The sequence below is a fragment of the Pteropus medius genome, unplaced genomic scaffold (assembly GCF_902729225.1).
Source record: "Pteropus medius unplaced genomic scaffold, Ma_sr-lr_union100, whole genome shotgun sequence".
NCBI classification, from domain to species: Eukaryota; Metazoa; Chordata; class Mammalia; order Chiroptera; family Pteropodidae; genus Pteropus; species Pteropus medius.
The window spans coordinates 16,826,413-16,833,847 of NW_024352784.1; positions in this window are offsets into that span (position 1 = coordinate 16,826,413).

Consider the following 7,435-nt stretch of genomic DNA (forward strand, 5'->3'; position numbering starts at 1 on the left):
ATAAGTCTTCTTGGGAGAAGTGTCTGTTCAGGTTCATCTCAACAAACTCTATAATTCACTGAAATATAGTTACCATTCATATATAAAGGAGAAATTGGGTGATGATATAGTATTGGAGAAGATATATTTAGGATGTTGGGAAGACAACTCTACTGCAAATAATGTAATAATAAAAAAGTTTGCCTGACTACTGAACTGAGGCCATGAACTTTTTCTGGCATTACAATCTGAGTAAAATATAAGAAAAGGGAGCTCTCCCAGGAACTGTACAACGCCTAGCCTAAAACTTCAATTTCAGAGAGAAGGGAAACTCATGAGATAAACCTCATTATCATCTTTGCCTTCTGTCTGCTGAATATTTCCAAACTGCTTCAGCAAGCTGGATTCCAAGTAGTGTGATAGTCCTGCTGAGCTAAAGAATCAGAGATCAGTTTGTGTCTGCTTAAGGGGCTGGAATTGGTGGAGCATGGACCTGAAGAGTGATGGTTCCCTCTGACTGGTTGGCTGTAGTATGTGTTTGCTTGCACAGACTGAGACTATACAAGTCTTACCAGAAAGCGGTTGCTATAGGGTTAAAATTAAAACAGATATCATAGGTCAAATTTGGAACAGTGGAAATTTACCCTAGTCAGGATAGAGAGAATTCTTATACACTGAGAACAAGCAGAGACACCAGCAAGGCTTCCTTTTCAGAATAAGGATGCTCTCAGATGTATGGGTTACTCCACACCTACCCTAACAAATCTCAAAGACAAACTCAAATGATCTAAGGAAAAATCAGTTTTGGAGTTTGAGTCTTGACTGGTTAGAGTGACTTGGATTTGCTGTAGATTTATCCTGACAAAGGGTAAAACTAATACAACACAATGCAAAGGTAATCAGCAAGTTATGGAACTGCATAATACAACAAATACCATAAGTCTTCAAAGGAAGAGAATGGATACAGTGTTTATAAATCATATCATAATTAACATTTGGTACACTTAAAAATTAGTAGACATGGAAACAGAAAAATGCAATCCACGATCTAGAGAAGCTTAACTTCATATAAGAACAATATACAAATGTAAAAAGTACAATATACAATGTATAAATGATTTAAACATCAAAAAAGAAAACATTTTCAATAAGCATATGAAAATGTGCTCAACATTTTTATAGAGAAAATACAAATTAAATCCACAATTAATTGCTACTTAATACTAAAATAAAAATACAATAATTCCAAATACTGGTAAGGACATAGTACAATTGAAAACTTTATACATTGCTGGGGGTACTATAATGATCTGGAAAAGAATTTGGCAATTTCTTATAAAGTTAAAGATACACTTAGCATATTATTTAGCAATTCTAATCACTGGTAGACTATCCCAAAGGAATGAGAACTTGTGTCCACACAAAAAAACCAAACCAAACCAACCAAACAAACAAAAAACCCAACTGATAAGCAACAGCGATCAGAGAAAAGATCTCTAATGTTTGGAGGACAGTCCTTTTGGCTCACCCTGCTCCTGTAAGCTGTGTACAAGCTCTACAGGAACATACACCCACTATGTGGTTGGGAGTGGGGAATGGGTTGCTGCAACTATGCTAAGAGCTGAAATTGATGGAAAGCAACCACAATCTACCTGTAAGTCTTCTGCCTGGAAGTTTTAAGTCTGCAACACACTCCAGGGTTCTAAATCAGTTACATCAGACAGATTCTGCCAATCCAGCTGTCTAGGTGGAGAGACAAGATTCCCTGTGCAAACTTCCCAGAATCCTGTTCTCTACAGAGATTGTTTTGTGAATGTCAAAACACCTTTGTATTTCAGGAATACACTTAACATGGCTGGGATGTATCCTTTTTAATATACTTCTGAAATTTGCTTTTTTGATACTTTGATTAGAATTTTTATTTTTATTTTATGAGAAGATAATTTTCCTTCCTTGTAATGTCTTTAGAAGTTTTTTGTATCTATAAGAGCCTCATGAAATGAGTTTCGAAGTATTCTTTTTTTCTATCCTCTAGAATACTTTTGTAAGACTGATGTTATTTCTTTTAAAGTTTGGAAGAATTTACTGATGAAGCCATGTAAGTCTAGAGATATATTTTGTGTTAAGTATTTAATTACTTATTCAAATGCTATAAGTATTTAGATTTTCAAATTCTTATAGCATTTTTGACTGTTTTTCTAGTCATTCATTAATTTCATTCAAATTTAAATATTTCTTATATGAGTTGTTTAGAATTCTCTCCTGTTATCTTTTCAATAGCTGTGTTATCTCTAGTAAAGTCACCATTTTTCTTCTCGTTTGTTTTTGTCTTCTTTTACTTTTGTTATCTGTTAACAAGCTGGCTAGAGGTTACAAATTTAATTGGTCTTTTCAAACAAATAATTTTTGGATTTCTTAGTATTATCTCTCATGTTTGTTTTCTGTATTACTATTTTTTTATTTATTCCCTTTTCTCATAAAGTTTTTGTGTTTCATGTGATCTTTTTCCAGCTTCTTGAGATCAAAGATTTTCAATCTTTACTTCTTTAATATGGCTATAAATTTCTATTTCTACATGAATTTAGTTGAAATCCACAAATCTTTTGGTGTTTTATTTTTTTCTTCAGATCAAAATACATTTTAATTTCTATTAGAGTTGTTCATTGACTCATATAATATCTAGATGTATATTGCCCAAATTAAAAATATTTAAAGATTTCCTTGTCTTTTATGACTGAATTCTATTTTCATTTTATTCAGAAAACAATCTGTATGATTTAATCATTTACAAATTGTTGGGGCTTGTTTTATGACTTGATCGATTTGATAATATCTTCAAGACAATTTAAAAATAGGAGTTATCTTGCAACTATACTGCAGAGCTTTCTAGAAGCATATTAAATTCGTTAATTATTTTTAGATCTCTTAAATGTCTTTGATTTTTTTGTCTCTTTGAACTACCCATAATTAAAATAGATATGTTAAAATCCCTCATTGAATTTTGTTAATTATCCTTTTTTGTTGTTTTGTTTCATATGTTAAAAAGCTATTTATTCTAGAAGTTTTTTATCTGCCCATTGCACTGACACTACAATCATGAAATACATTCCCTTTCATTTCTAGTAATGTTTATTAAACTTAAAATATCCTTTTGTGTGCATTAATATCACTCTAAAGGGTTTCTTTTGGTTAACATTAGTGTGGTATTTTTTTTTTCATCATTTTTGCTTTTAATCTTTTTCTGTCCTTATATTTAAAGTATGTCTCATATGCTATAGTTTATGTCTTTTTGTAATTCGGCTATATCATCTTACACTGTTAAATGTGTATAGTCCAACTAAATAATATGAAGTATAATTAATGTATTAGGTTTAATCCCTCTTTTTACTACTTGTTTTCTTTCTGCTTTTTCTGCATTTTACTCCCTTTTTCTCCCTATTTTCTCTTCCTTTCATGTCTTCTTTTGTATTAAACAAGTATTTTTGTTATAATTTTTATTCTATCTTGTATGTAACATATTGTTTAATATTATCATAGATAATAAGCTAATAAAGTTAATGTGCAAGTTACTTAGCTTGTGTGTCTTAGTTCCAAAGTTACCCATCTATATTCTGTTCTCTGATGCTAGAGCTGAGATGCTGCAGCAGGCACTTTTTTTTTCAGTTAATGACCTGTCAGGTTTTGGCCCCAGAGTGTGACTGTGAGGTAAAAGTAGGGTAGGACAGTCTTGCCCCTACTTTTTTGCTTGCTCTTCCTGTTGGCATATGCCCAGAAATGGTGGCAGCCATTGGTTTTAGTCCTTAAATTCTTTAAACATTACCAAATCCAACTTCAACATGATGCTTATACATACAAGTACACAGATAGACGAAGAGTTCACATCAGAAATCACAGTTCCTGCTACATGAGGCCTCACTTCTCATTTACTCATCTTCAAATGCATTTATCATAGTACTTAACTCATAGGTTTCTTTAAAGATTAATTTAAAGCAAATAAAACACTTAGAATGGTTATTGAACACCATAAGTGCTATATAATCTATTACTGACATACATATTAATACACATATCAATATATATTATTCACATATGTACATATGTAAAAAATCTCTATCCCTTGGCTTTGGAAGAGATATTCTATAAAAAAAATGTATTTAATTACATTTTAAAACAAAGTCTAATCATATATCATTGGACACAATATAAACAGGCTGTCACTTTTGGAAACCTCAAGTAATTGCAATTTTTATAGGATTTGTAAAATCATGCCTAAAAGTACACCACATATCTTTATAGACTCATATATTAATAAGATAATTAGATTTTCATTTAAAAACCATTAATCAGAGAGTAAAAACTGTGGACAAGTTCGAATGTTACGTATGATTTTCAAATGAGTATCTAAAACAATACCTATGCTCATGCAGAGATGACTCATATTGAATCTTTATTTCAGAGACAGGTTTCCATTCAAAGAAAATGTTATTCATAGCAAAATTTTAAATTATACTATGGAAAAAAATCTTGCTAGTTATAAAAACAAATTATATTAGTTGTTGAAAGAACATTAGAGCATTTCGAGGAACATAATCTACAGACTTAAATTATTTAAGGTTAGTTTCTAATTAGGCTTAATAACATTAATAATTAATAACGATTCTCCAAACTCATAGCAAAAATGCTTTATTCTTTTCAAAGAGCTTTCTTTTTATTTCCTTATTAGATAACTTGAAAACAAACTCCCCTTCTACCCTAGACCTCAAACACCCAGGAGTTCAGAAATATGACACACTTCACTTAACAGAAACTGAATCACGTTATCCCAGGAAGGCAGACCATCTTTATATGAGACCTCATGTGAATCTCACTGAAATTGCCCTTAGGACAATGGCATCCCAGTGTGAGATGAGAATTGTGATTTTTACTCTAAATTTATCAAAATCAATAATTGGATCATTTAAAAAAAATTTTAAATTAAATTTATTGGGGTGACACTGGTTAATAAAATTATATAGGCTTCAAGTGTACAATTTAATGATACGTCATCTGTATATTGCATTACATTCACCACCCATAAATCTCCATCACCATATATTTTACCCTTTTACCCTTATCTACCTCCCCTCTCCTCACTTTCATATTTCTTGACTGTCATTACGGATTGAATGTTTGTCCTCCGCAAGATTCATATGCTGAAATCCTAATCCTCAATTAGATAGTAATAAGAGACAGAGTCGTTAGGAGGTGATTAGGTTATAAGGATAAATGAGACTAGTGTCTTTATAAAAGACATCCCAGAGAACTTTCTCATCCCTTCTGCCATGTGAAGACACAATGAGAAGAGGGCTGTTTATGATCAAGGAAGCAAGTTTTCTCCAGACATAGAATCTATCAGCACTTGATCTTAGAGTTCTCACCCTCCAGAACAATGGGAAATAAATATTGGTTGTTTACACGCCACATTGTCTCTGGTATTCAGTTATAGCAACCTGGATGAATTCAAATAACTCTTTTTTACTACATTAATTTAAGTGAAGAATTTGGAGCTGTTTTACTTCTCTACCCACTGCAGGATTTTTTTTAAAAAACTTTGAAACTATGGACACTCGTTATTATCAAATTATTCTGACATTATATATCTTATAATTCTTGATATTTTTATTAGAACTGTAGCCATATTAACAGCAAGTACCCAGAATTAATCCTGTGTTTTGCTGTTATTACTAATAATTTTATATGCTCTTTCTATTACTATTGTATATTACTCAGTTAGCTAGAAAAAACTTCAAATCTATTTTCAGTATTTTTACTATTTCAAATATACATTAATTTTTAAAGTTATATAGCTACATATGCTTGAGCTCTCTAATTATCTGAGAAGTTTTTATTTTCCCCCCAATTTTTCAATTTTTCAATACCTGGTTACCTTTTATTTTTAATTTTTGGCTATTGTCCTTGTAGCTTTTATTACCTTTATATCTAAGTTTATTCACACTATTTTTTTAAGACCTTATTTCAAAGAATCCATATATTTTTATATCCTAATTAGGATGTCAACTCATTTTATACTATCTTTTTAAATACAACTTTTAAACAGTTATATGGCAGACTCATATAAGGTACTATTAATAGAAGGGTGAAGGACCTTAAATCCTTCTCTCAAGGCATAAGCTGTAAGCAAAAATAGGGCACTCAATTCAGTCTGGTTGACTACACTTTTTTTATTGTTTTACAATATCTTTATAGTAACTGTGACGGTGAATTTTATGTGTCAACTTGACTGGGCCACTGACTGCCCAGATATTTGGTCAAATGTTATTCTACATCTGTGAGCACATTCTAAGATGAGATTGGTAGATGGAGTGAAGCAAATTGCCCTCTCTAATGTGGGCGGGTCTCATAAATAAATTGACAATCTAAATAGAACAAAAGGCTGATCCACTCTAGTAAGAGAAAATTTCTCCTACTTTTCCTGCTTTTGCTCTGAGACATTGACTTTTTCCTGCCTTTGAATTTGAACTGAAATATCTCTTCCTGCTCTTGACCCCATTGGCCTTCAAACTGTAACTATTTGAAGCTTGAGGGAGTGGTGAGGAACCCAGGAGGCAAGTGTCAGTTAATGCAAACATACCTTTGGGGCAAAAGCTTGTGAAATCTGTAGGAGTCTGCAGCAGAGTAGATTACTGCGAACCATGATAGCTCTTGGTAGCTCTTGATTTTCCCATGTTCCTAGTCATCTCTAAGGGCTAAGCTTTGCCTCTCTGGGTCAGATAAAATCAAAGTAAGATCTTCATTTGGTCTCCAAAAGGCCCGGAAAGCTGATTGCTCACTTCACTCTTCCTTTCCTGGAGAGGGGAACTATTTCTAGCTGGGAAGTTCCTTCTTGGCATCGTGTAAAACCAACATGGGGGGATGGAATGATTACCGGCAAAATAAAGCCGTCTTCTTTTCTTGTGCAATTTTTCTCATGTTTTCGTTACACCATGTTGCTAATGTTTAAATGGAATCTGGAGCTCTCCCAGAGCTGTTTTGCTCACGGATAACTGTCTAATTGTTGATCTTTGTGTGGGATGGAGGCAGAAGTCTCTTATGTTGCCATTTTGGCCACATAACTCAATCTCATGTTTTACATATAAATCATATTTTATATATATGTGTATATATATGTGTGTGTATATATATATATATATATATGTATTCATTAGCATACACACACCTTTTTGGTTCTGTTTCAGTGAAGAACACTGACTAAAACAGGTGTCATGCTTTTATTTTTTGTTTTCTTTTCCATTTATACATTAGGTAAGATAAGAAATCTATCCAGCCCTTTAGATTGTGCATAGATCATTTGCCACTTGTCAGTAGCAACACTCATTATCCACTTTCATGTGTCAGATCAAAACCAATTCCTGGTCATATAAACCTGAAGTTTATATGGTACCTATGATAATTATTT